We start from the raw sequence: 11,151 nt of genomic DNA on the forward strand, positions 1-11,151 counted from the left end.
ATTAGCATGTATGTTTACATGCTCTTTAATGGGCTGCAGCTCAGAAGCTAATTAGCTGTTTAACCTGCAGAGTAGCATTAGCCATGCAGGTCTGATTGGGCTCGTCCAACCAGCCAAGGTGCAGGAATAAGATGTGTGTTCATGTTTGTTATTTAGATGCAAAGGAGATGTTAGCAGAATAACTCATGTGGGCTGTCGTTAAAGTCCATTCTTGTATTGTGAATCTGTCTGTGTGATCTACGACAAAATGTTAACGTCACTGCTTAATGCACATGCAATAGAGGGTCCCATAGTTACACCAAAAATATGACTGACAGGGGTGCAGTTCTGACGGAGAGCACCAGAACGCCACTCCAGCACTTCAGAAATTGCAGTACCGATAAGGAACCTTACACATGCCGCAGTTTCTGCGTGTCTGTGTCTTTAGTTGAAAGCCCAGTGGCGATCTGTTCATCTGTCATACTGATCATACAGCAGTTTTTGAATCTGGTCTCAGCAGTTTTTGAATCTGGTCTGAAGCCCCTTCTCTCTCCGGTGTGAAGACCCTCTTTCCGCGGTTCCACTCTTCCTACGCTGTCATTGGAGGCAGTCGCAATTTCTACAGGCTCGCACTTACCTGTTAGCATCTGGCATTTGTTAGCATCTAGCATCTGTTAGCATCTAGCTCTCCTGCTTACAAACTTTTAGCCATCCCTGCTTATACAAGTAGTAGTTTTAGTTGTCTGCGATCTGCGGAGGCCTACTCCCACCTGTCGAGTACGGCTGTACTGAGGTGTTTTTCCTCCGGAGACGTCGCGAAGAGACAGAGTGGCTCCACCTGTTGCTGCATGCGATCTGCGATTTACGGAGGCCTGCTCATCGCGAAGAGACGGAGCGGCTCAACCTGTTTGCTGCCTGCGATCTGCTCCCACCTGTAGAATACGGCTGTACTGGAGAGGTTTTTACCCCGGAGTCGTCGCAGAGAAACGGAGTGGATCCACGCTTCGGGCTTGGCCTGCTTCCACCGGGTGTGTGCTGCTGTGCGGAGGAGGATTTTACCACCGCTGGGGCCTGCTTTCCACCTGTCCTGGTTCTGCTGTTGCAGAGGCCTGCTTTCACCCCGGGGATACCACGGAGGGACCGGAGTGCTTCCACGCTGCTGTTTTCGCCTGTCCTTTGCTGCTGTGCTGATTTTGCTCCAGGAACATCGCGGTTTCTGTGTGCTGATCTGGGAAAATGTCCCATATCGGGATTCTGCTGTGCCTGTTAACTGTTTTGGACTATGAGAAGATCTCTAGTCATTCTGAGAAGTCTACTGGATTCAGGTCTGTTCTGCCACCCGCAGTGGGCATCCCCTGCAAAGTCTCGGATGTGTTGCTCAAACAATTACCGGTTGCCTTGTCACAGACAATCTGCTCGACAAAATATGTTTGTCTTTTTTGTTTTCCTGCAATGAAGGTTCTTCAGGTCTGCTTCTTAAGCTCAAATCACACTCTCGCAGACTTTTCCGGTGTTTCTAAATTAGATGACAATGTATGTGTCGTTTAAGGCGAGACACCCCAGGTGAATAGGGTAATTTTTTTAACTTCAAGGTATCAGCTAGAAATTTCTCCAGTTAATTACTTACAATAAGGCAATTGTCTTTTTTATTACAAGTTTTCTGAAATAGCATGTTTAAATATACAAATTATCCATTATCTCATTAAATATGCACATATTTTAACACATTTCAGGAATCAAAATTATTGTTTCATTTTGTAGTCATATTAGTATCTAAGGCTTTTACAGAAGGGATATTGGATATCTCTTTTTATCACTCCATAAATCAGAAAATACTGTCAACAGCCCTAAAATATCAATTTTCGCCATGTTTTTAGGTATACAATGTTGTATAATTCAGGCTATGAATGATATATGAACAAACCCTTCTGTAAAAGCCTTCATAATATTGATAGGAATATAACTGGAAGGTTTGGTGTATCTAGGTGCTACTGAAGTTGAAATTTCGAACTCAGAGTAGGAGAAAAAACTCATTTTGAGAAAACGACCTTTAAAGATTGCAGTGAGGCGCTAGCTAAACCCTCCTGTTCTTTGGATGATAGCTTGCACCTCGACGCACTCCGTGAAGGTATTTCATGTTCGGGGTCATTTGTTTTTTGTATAACCTTGCTTCGTGCAAGTGACAATTGTTGTCGTGTTCTCTGTGAACGTTTTTTTCACCGTTCTTTTGCCAATTTGAGATTTCAATTTCTAGCGGAAAGCTAACCAGGAAGTGTTTTAGCACACCACGTGACGCATCTGAACGAATCACGTTGTCCGAAATTGACACCAGCCAATGAGATTTCGTTTCTTGGTTTAAGACCCCTTTGTGCTTTCACGATTGGTTGCTGATACAAAGGAAATGACCATATTTGGATCCGATGAGATTGTGCAGGAGAGACACAGCTTTCCAGCGATACCTCTGTTGACATGGTGCACACAGCGGTCGCGGTACTTTATGTTACATTAGAATGCTAACTTTTGGTGAATTTAGGAGAAATCTACAGACGCAAATAGACAAACTATAGTAAAAGAAACACTTAAATGTGTATTTTGTACGTTTTCCTTCCAAAAGCCTGAAAGAAAACATGTTATAGAATCAAAATAGCTCAAATTTGACCAGTACTTGAAAAACGATATTTTTGCCTGCCGTGTCTCGCCTTAAGAGGAAAAGATGCCTGTTTTTTTTTTTGTTATTACTGTCAGGAAATGTACAACCTAACCCTGGTCCGCCCAGTAGTAGTAGTCAGATCGCTACTCCTGCTGATTTTAAAGCTAGGTCTGGGTTGGGTTTCATCCACTTGAATGTGCGCAGTCTGTTAGGTAAACTAGATGTTGTCCGTATCTGGGCGAGCTCGACTGATGCTGACGTCATTGTTTTATCTGAAACATGGCTAAATAAGTCTATTTTGTCCTCTGACATTGCCTTAAATGGTTATAATGTGTATCGTACCGACCGGCCTAATAAAGGTGGTGGCGTTGCCATTTATGTTAAGAATAAGTTCAGTGTAACCACATTAGTTTCCAAATCGATCAGTAAGAAATTTGAATTTTTAGCCTTAAATATAGAAGTGGCAAAGGGTCAACAGGTCATGGTAGTGAGTTGTTACAGACCCCCCTCAGCTGTCAAAGACTCCTTGAAAAAAAAGTTGTTATTAATAAAGAAGAATACAGTTTGAAAGGGGAGTGATTTGTCAAATATTCATAAAGAAAAATAAATCTGCTTCCAGTTCTGTTTCATATGGGTGTTGAGAGATGTTTCCATAGATCTCCTAATTTTGCTCTCAAAGTGCACCAGATTGATGCTTTTAACTTCAACATTTAAAAACAAATCTTCCCGGGGGAGCATGCCCCCGGACCCCCCTAGAAGAGGTTAGGTCCCCCCCCAGTTAAATCATGTTCACATGGATAGTAAACTAAATACATTTGCACACATCTTGTGTCCATATCTTTCTGTTTTGGTGGTCACGCCACAACTGTGCACGTGCATGCATACGCGAGTCATGGTTAGATATCTGGATTAAGAGGTTGCTTTTTCTTTGCACAGAATGAAATGAATGGGCTGTGATTTTATTTTTTTTAAGCAGAGGTCAATAATTTGTACGGCCCTCTGAGGATATTGTAAAAATTGAAATGGCCCTTGAGAGGAAAAAGGTTCCCCACCCCTGCTGTGTGTGTGTTATATATGTTATTGTGCATGTAAATGGTCTGCAAAGGCTAAAATCCCAAAGTTCCCTCTAGAGCAGTGGTAACCAACCTTTTCAAGCCCAAGATCACTTTTTATTCCAAAATGTAAACCGAGATCTACCAATCCGATATCTTCCAAAAAACCCACTTAGGAGTAAGACTATTCATCGTCATATTTATTTTTGCAATCAATTTATGTTACAACAGGCTCAATGTACGTGTAAAGATGCACACAAAGAAAGACACAGTTATGCACAGTTATCTGTTCAATACAAACTATTAATATTTACAGTATCTGTTCAATGCACTATATTTAGTTTCTCAGTTCAATTAGTATTCACATGTACAGATATTAGCCTACAGTTCAATGTAATCCATATTAAATTTCTCTGTTCAATGCACAATATATCTTCAATGCTCAAGTTGCTCTATCAGCCTGCCTTTAATGATACTGCTGTGACTGCACATTATCTGTAAGCCTTTTGAAATCTGGCTGATAGTTAGTGATTGCCAGCCGGAGGCAGTCAGTAAGATGTGCGTCAGTCATACGAGTTCTATACTTGGATTTAATTATTTTCATTTGTGAAAAGGCCGTGTCACATAAGTATGTGGAGCCAAAGTAGGCCTTTAGTTTAAGCCAGGGTATACAGTATGCAGGAATCCTGAAGTCAAATTGAATACCTTTTTTAAGACCCTTTCCATACATTTTAAGACCTCATCGCAACTTCGAGTTCTAACCGGTTACATTGGCGACACACATTACCTCACATTTACTATATTGATTGTAAGATAGCACAACTAAACCAACACATCCTCACTCCCAGGTCGGCCTATGTTGACGTTATGTCAAGTCCCCTGCCGGCTTTTTCCAACGCGAGGGGGGGGGCCTTAGCGTCCATTTTCCACGCAAGGGGGGGGCCTTGGCGTCCATTTTCAGCTTTCCGGGATGTCCATGTGCTTCTATGGACGCTCATGGAAGCACGGCATTCATTTGTGTCGACTGCCCTTAAAGGCAATGTGAGCGTCCATTCTCATTGGATAGCGGAGAATTGTACACCCGGAAGTAAATATTCCCCTTACTGACGATTGATTTTACAGTGATATCGATAGTTACGGCTGTAACTACGGTTCTATGAGTCCCGGATGACCGCCAGAGGCGGTGCTTTAGCACTGGATATGTCCATCGCGCGCATGCGCAGCTCGAGTACCAATAACAACAAAGTCACCTGTGACCCACGTGACACCGGCTATATCAGCCGGTATTGTCAGAGGATCTGTTCCCCGAATCTTCTCGCGAGCACACAAGAATTCTGAGTGACAGGGAACTCTGGCGGTCATCCGGGACTCATAGAACCGTAGTTACAGCCGTAACTATCGTTCTATTTCGTCCCTACTGACCGCCAGAGGCGGTGCTTTAGCACTGGATGACCTATACCAACAATGTCATGAAGAATCCAAGCCCTTGCTCACCACTGGAAGCAGCGGAGCTCGGCAAAAGGACCACGCCCAAAGAATGGGGAGTGGCGACATTGACCTGATGACAACTGGAGAATGTGCCAGAAGACGCCCACGACGCCGCGGCGCAGATGGTCTCCAGGGGCACCCCTCTCAGGGCAGCCCAATATGTTGAGATGCTCCTTGTAGAGTGGCATCTCAGCCTGGTGGCAGGGGGCGGCCACTGGCCCCGTAAGCCTGTGAGATGGTATCGACAACCCAGTGGGGAAGCCACTGGTTAGAGGGCCTAACCTCCTTTAGTGCCGCCAGGGCAAACTCAAGAGTTGCTCCTCCTGCCGTATACAGGCAGTAGCCTTGATATACGCCCTTTGGGCACCCCCCGGGCACAGCAACTTCGATGTGCCGTACTCCTGAATGTCAAAGCGTGCCAGCTGGGCAGGCTGATTGAAGTGAGTTTGTGGAAGGACCCCGGGCGGGAATGCCACATTTTCCCAAAGGGCAACGCATGAGAGTCCCACCTCGGGCATGTATTGTTTATGGAGAGGACATGCAACTCCCCGACTCGCTTCCCTGAGGCTATGGCAAGCAGAAATGCTGCCTTTGTGGGCAGCCACCTAAGCCCCACCTGGGCCAGGGGCTCGAAGGGAGGAGGTGATAGGGCATCCGGCAGCAAGGGCAGGTCCCAAGCCGGAGCCCTCGGGGTGCAAGGGGGACGCTGCCGTAAAGCCCCTCTCATAAAGAGGGACACCGACCTGTGGCACCCCGCCGTGGCGCCGTCGACCCGAACATGTCGGGCAGAATCGCAGCCACATAAATTCAGAGTGGAGTGAGAACGTCCACTATCTAGAAGGGACTGTTGTCTAAGCAACAACGTACATGCTGTCCCCAAGGAACACGCACATTCTTGCCCCCCAGTTGGGGTAGAAAGTGCGTGAGTGCAAGCTGCACGGCCCGAAGCTCTAGCACGTTGACCCGGCGCGCACTCTGCTGGGCAGACCACTGACCCTGAACGGTCCTGCCCTGCCGCACTGCACCCCACCCTGAGAGACATGCACCTATGGTGATGGTCTCCTGGCGGGATGGGATGGCGCCCATGGGCACGCCTACCAGAGATAGGCCCTGCCCCTCCAGCGTGACGGAGAGTGGAGCAATGCTGCGACACCCTGACTTCACTGTGCCTGTGCCACTTGGCGTCCAAGTGAAGGCTGTTCAGCCACATCTGCATGGGGCGCAACGACAGCGGGCCTAAGGGCCCAGCGGCCGAGGCAGCTGCCAGTCTGCCCAAGGGCCGGAGGAACTGAATATAAGGCACCCTCTTGCCCGGCCCACGTGGAAGTAGGCATCCCTCGGTTGGGAACCACTCCACCTGTGCGTATGCAGTAGTCAGCATATAGAATGGCAGCACCTTCAGGAATCTGTTGATTCCTCTGAGGTCCAAGATCGGGCGAAATCCGCCGACTTTCTTGCTCACGAGAAAGTATGCCGAGTAGAACCCCCTGGCTAAGCAGAGGGTCTTACTGGGTTGATTGCGTCCTTGGACAAAAGGACGGACAACTCTTGGCCCAGAGGTAGGGCCCCTGCCGGATCGCTGACGACTGTCAATTAGACCCAGCCGAAGGCTAGGGGCCGGAGCTGCGGTCCGTACCCCTGGGTTAAGGTGAAAACCACCCAAGGGACGGAAGTACAGACTGCCCAGAAACTGAGCTGCTGCTGGGAAAGCAGCCGCCGACCACCCTCGGGATTTCAGAGCCCAGCCCCCCGGACCCTGGAGCCTCTTGGGGGGTTCCGGTCAGGCTCTGGGGCACGAGACCGCCTGGAAGGCGGGCGACATGGGGCACGAAAGTCATTGGGAGGCGGTTGAGTGGGCCGCTAAGACCTCTGCAGACCACCCCTGTAATCCAGCGGCTGAGTGCGGCTGCTAGAGTGGCCCCTGGGCCTGCTGGGAGTGGGCACAGGTCTGCGAGGACCCGAGTGCTGCTGCCTGGTCTGCCTAGCTTGGGTCGGCACACTCCAGTGCCTCCGAGGGCAGCTGATCTAAACAGCTCCCCTGGCTCGACTGGTACGCGACGGAGGACTCTCCGTCAACCGGAGGAGGAGGGGCGCCAACCGAAGGAGGGGCGCCAACCGAAGGAGGGGCGCCCACCGAAGGGGGGGGGGGGGGTTAGCAGCCCCTACACCGGGCCCAGGCTGAAGGGCCAAGAGGCGACTTCATCATGCCCCTATCGGCAGCTAGCCGATCCACTTTAGAGGACAGCCTATTTCTAGTCCTTCTATTGGGGGGAGCACACAAAGCCATCACTCCCTCAAGTCGCCGGGAACGGCCGAATTGATCTGGAGGAGTACGTGACAAGGAGAGGTGTCTGTTGGCTGCTGCCAGACGTTCCACCTCAGTGATTCGAGCCACTCTGAGCACCCGAGGCATGCAGCTACAGCTCATGCAGGCGTTTACCGTGAGAACCTCCCTCAGATGCTCGAATTTCGTCCCCACTGACCGCCAGAAGCGGCCGAGGCAGGAGGGGCAGCGGTCGTGGCCGTCCTCGGGCTCAAGAGAAACCCTACAGGCGCTACATGAATGAACCATTCTGTAGGTAGCCAGATTCAGCGTAGCCAGGAGCGGGTGCGGGAACACAGCCTTCACCAGCTACCTGCTTAATGGAAAGAGTAGAGCGTTGCTGCTACTCGCCGAACAGAAAGAGGGATGTAATTACACCCACGTTACGGCAGAGGGAGCGGGAGCAAGATCACTGCCTTCACCTAGCTGGATTAGTAAATAAGGCAGTTTACCAAGAGCGGGGGCGAAAACACTGCCTTCACTGGCTGAGCTAGAGGCGAGTGCCAGATGCAGCGTAACCGGGAGCGGGTGCGGGAACACAGCCTTCACCAGCTACCTGCTTAACGGAACCAGGCAGTTTAGCGTCTACCAGGAGCGGGGGCGAGAACACTGCCTTCACTGGTTAAATTAAGACGAATGCCAGATGCAGCGTAACCGGGAGCGGGTGCGGGAACGCAGCCTTCACCAGCTACCTGCTTAACAGAATAAACAAGGCAGTTTAGCGTCTACCAGGAGCGGGGGCGAGAACACTGCCTTCACTGGTTGAGTTAGAGACGAATGCCAGATGCAGCGTAACCGAGAGCGGGTGCGGGAACACAGCCTTCACCAGCTACCTGCTTAACAGAAAAACAAGGCAGTTTGGCGTCTACCAGGAGCGGGGGCGAGAACTGCCTTCACTGGTTGAGTTAGAGACGAATGCCAGATGCAGTGTAACCGGGAGCGGGTGCGGGAACACAGCCTTCACCGGCTACCTGCTTAACGGAGAAACAAGGCAGTTCCGCGTCCACCAGGAGCGGGGGCGAGAACACTGCCTTCACTGGTCGAGTTAGAGACGAATGCCAGATGCAGCGTAACCGGGTGCGGGAACACAGCCTTCACCAGCTACCTGCTTAACAGAAAAAATAAGGCGGTTTGGCGTCTACCAGGAGCGGGGGCGAGAACTGCCTTCACTGGTTGAGTTAGAGACGAATGCCAGATGCAGTGCAACCGGGAGCGGGTGCGGGAACACAGCCTTCACAGGCTACCTGCTTAACGGAAAAACGAGGCCGTTTGGCGTCTACCAGGAGTGGGGGCGAGAACTGCCTTCACTGGTTAAGTTAGAGTCGAACGCCAGATGCAGTGTAACCGGGAGCGGGAACACAGCCTTCACCGGCTACCTGCTGAACGGGAAGAGTAGAGCGGTGCTACTACTCGCCGAACAGAAAAAGGGATGTAGCTACATCCGCATTACCGGTAGAGGGAGCGGGAGCGAGAGCACTGCCTTCACCTAGCTGGGTAAAATAAAGAAGCTAACAGTATACGCAAGACGTTAGCCGAGCGGCTGCTGCTAACGATCAAGCGAGATCAAGTCAAATAACACACATGTTTAAGACCAGATAACTAGCTTCTAAAGAATAGAATAGCACAGAGCCGTAGTTACAGCAGTAACCATGGCCAGGGCTCACACGGCATCTAACCGTAGTTACAGTAGTAACTATGGCCAGTACTTACACGGCTTAGCACCGTCGTTACAGTCGTAACTCTGGCCAGTACTTGCACGGCTTGGATACTTACACAGCATAGAGCCGTAGTTACAGTAGTAACTCTGGCCAGTACTTGCACGGCTTGGAACCGTAGTTACAGTAGTAACTATGGCCAGTACTTACATGGTTTAGAACCGTAGTTACAGTAGTAACTATGGCCATTACACGGCATAGAGCCGTAGTTACGGTATTGCCTATGGCCAGTACGTGCACGGCTTGGAACCGTAGTTACAGTAGTAACTATGGCCAGTACTTACGGCTTAACCCCGTAGTTACAGTATTAACTATGGCCAGTACTTACACAGCTTGGAACCGTAGTTACAGTAGTAATTATGGCCAGTACTTACGGCTTAGAACCTTAGTTACAATAGTAACTGTGGCCGGTGCCTAAAAGTGTCAGCCAACGGCTGCCCACTAGACAATATAATATTGGGAGGATGAAATCCTCCTTAATGGCCATACATGCAGAGCACACGCACACAGTGAAGATTGTTCTCTGCATATCGTCCTAGTGCTAGGAGTCTAGTACTAGGAGCAGTAAATACCACGATATAGCGCTACTGCAACCATACCATGCGTTTACCGGGAGCAGCAGCGAGAGCACTGCCCTCACCGGCTGAGTTAAATAATGAAGCTTAACCGTACATGCAAGGTGTTAGCCAAGCGGCTGCTGCTAACAATCAAGCAACCAAGTCAGAACACAATGTTAAGACCAGATAATTAGCTTCTAAGAAAGAGAACAGCCCACATAGAACCGTGTCTGGTTACAGTAGTAACCGCACATGCCGAGCACACAGCACCCGCCGTGAAGATGTTCTCTGCAGATCATCCTAGTGCTAGGAGTCTAGTACTAGGAGCAGTAATACAACGAACTAGCGCTACTGCAATCAAACCCTATGCTACAGGGAGCGGGAGCACTGCCCTGAGTTAATAGTTAAGCTCAACAGCAAGGTGTTAGCCAAGCGGCTGCTGCTAACAAACAAGCGACCAAGTCAGAACACAAATGTTAAGACCAGATAATAGCTTCTAGAAAATAGAAAGTACTTACCTTACTTTCTGCATCTAAACGAAAAACGGGTTTAAAGACACTCTTGGCTTTCCATACTAAATCGAATGAGGGACGCAGCCAAAGCTGGGACTCAAATGCTAATGATAGCTCGGGCACAACGCCACAACCAGAACTTTCAAAAGAGCATAAGGGCAACTTTATGGGAGAGGAAGCGGAACACTGTCGTCACCAGAAAGTCTAAGCCACAAACAATAAGACGGTAATCAGGACAACTTGGCTGGGAGCGGGTGTGGAAACACAGCCATCACTAGCAACAAGCTGACACAAACCTGTCTGTCGCGGCTCTGCACAGCCGGCGCAGCTCCTGGAGGACGCGTCTAACGACCCGTAGCTCCGACTGTCAGTCGCGAAGCTTCACGCGGCCAGCTGTTTGCAGAGAAATCCCTCCGATCAAACGTTCAAACCTGAACGCTGTAGGCTACGAAAACGTAGCCACGGTACCCTCGCGCAGCGAGAAGATGACAAGGAACAGATCCTCTGACAATACCGGCTGATATAGCCGGTGTCACGTGGGTCACAGGTGACTTTGTTGTTATTGGTACTCGAGCTGCGCATGCGCGCGATGGACATATCCAGTGCTAAAGCACCGCCTCTGGCGGTCAGTAGGGACAAAATAGAACTGCACTACTCATCGACTAAAAAACACCAGATTATCCTTGTTAATTACACAACATTGATTGGTTTAAATTGTGTGCAATGCTTTTGTATTTTTCCCCTTCGATTCGGAGAAACAAATCTTTTTTCGGAGTAAATGATGGCAGAAGACACTACACTACCCAGAATCCCCAGCTATCATTTCTCCCTGCAGAAAAAGAAAACATGGCCGAACTTCGTTTTATTCTGGGTGT

At 49.4% G+C, this 11,151-nt stretch overlaps 1 protein-coding gene across 2 annotated transcripts in view; it reads right to left on the reverse strand.

Moving 5' to 3' along the window:
• Window positions 1-10,716, reverse strand: part of tmem244 (transmembrane protein 244) — a 62,378-nt gene extending 51,662 nt beyond the window's left edge. For both annotated transcript variants that reach the window (XM_071201981.1, XM_071201980.1), the window contains exon 1: window positions 10,573-10,716. The gene's annotated coding sequence lies outside the window, so the exon portion shown is untranslated. The remainder of the gene's footprint in view (window positions 1-10,572) is intronic.
• Window positions 10,717-11,151: the final 435 nt, after the last annotated feature.

Source organism: Pseudochaenichthys georgianus, chromosome 24 (assembly GCF_902827115.2).
Source record: "Pseudochaenichthys georgianus chromosome 24, fPseGeo1.2, whole genome shotgun sequence".
In the NCBI taxonomy this organism is placed as follows: domain Eukaryota; kingdom Metazoa; phylum Chordata; class Actinopteri; order Perciformes; family Channichthyidae; genus Pseudochaenichthys; species Pseudochaenichthys georgianus.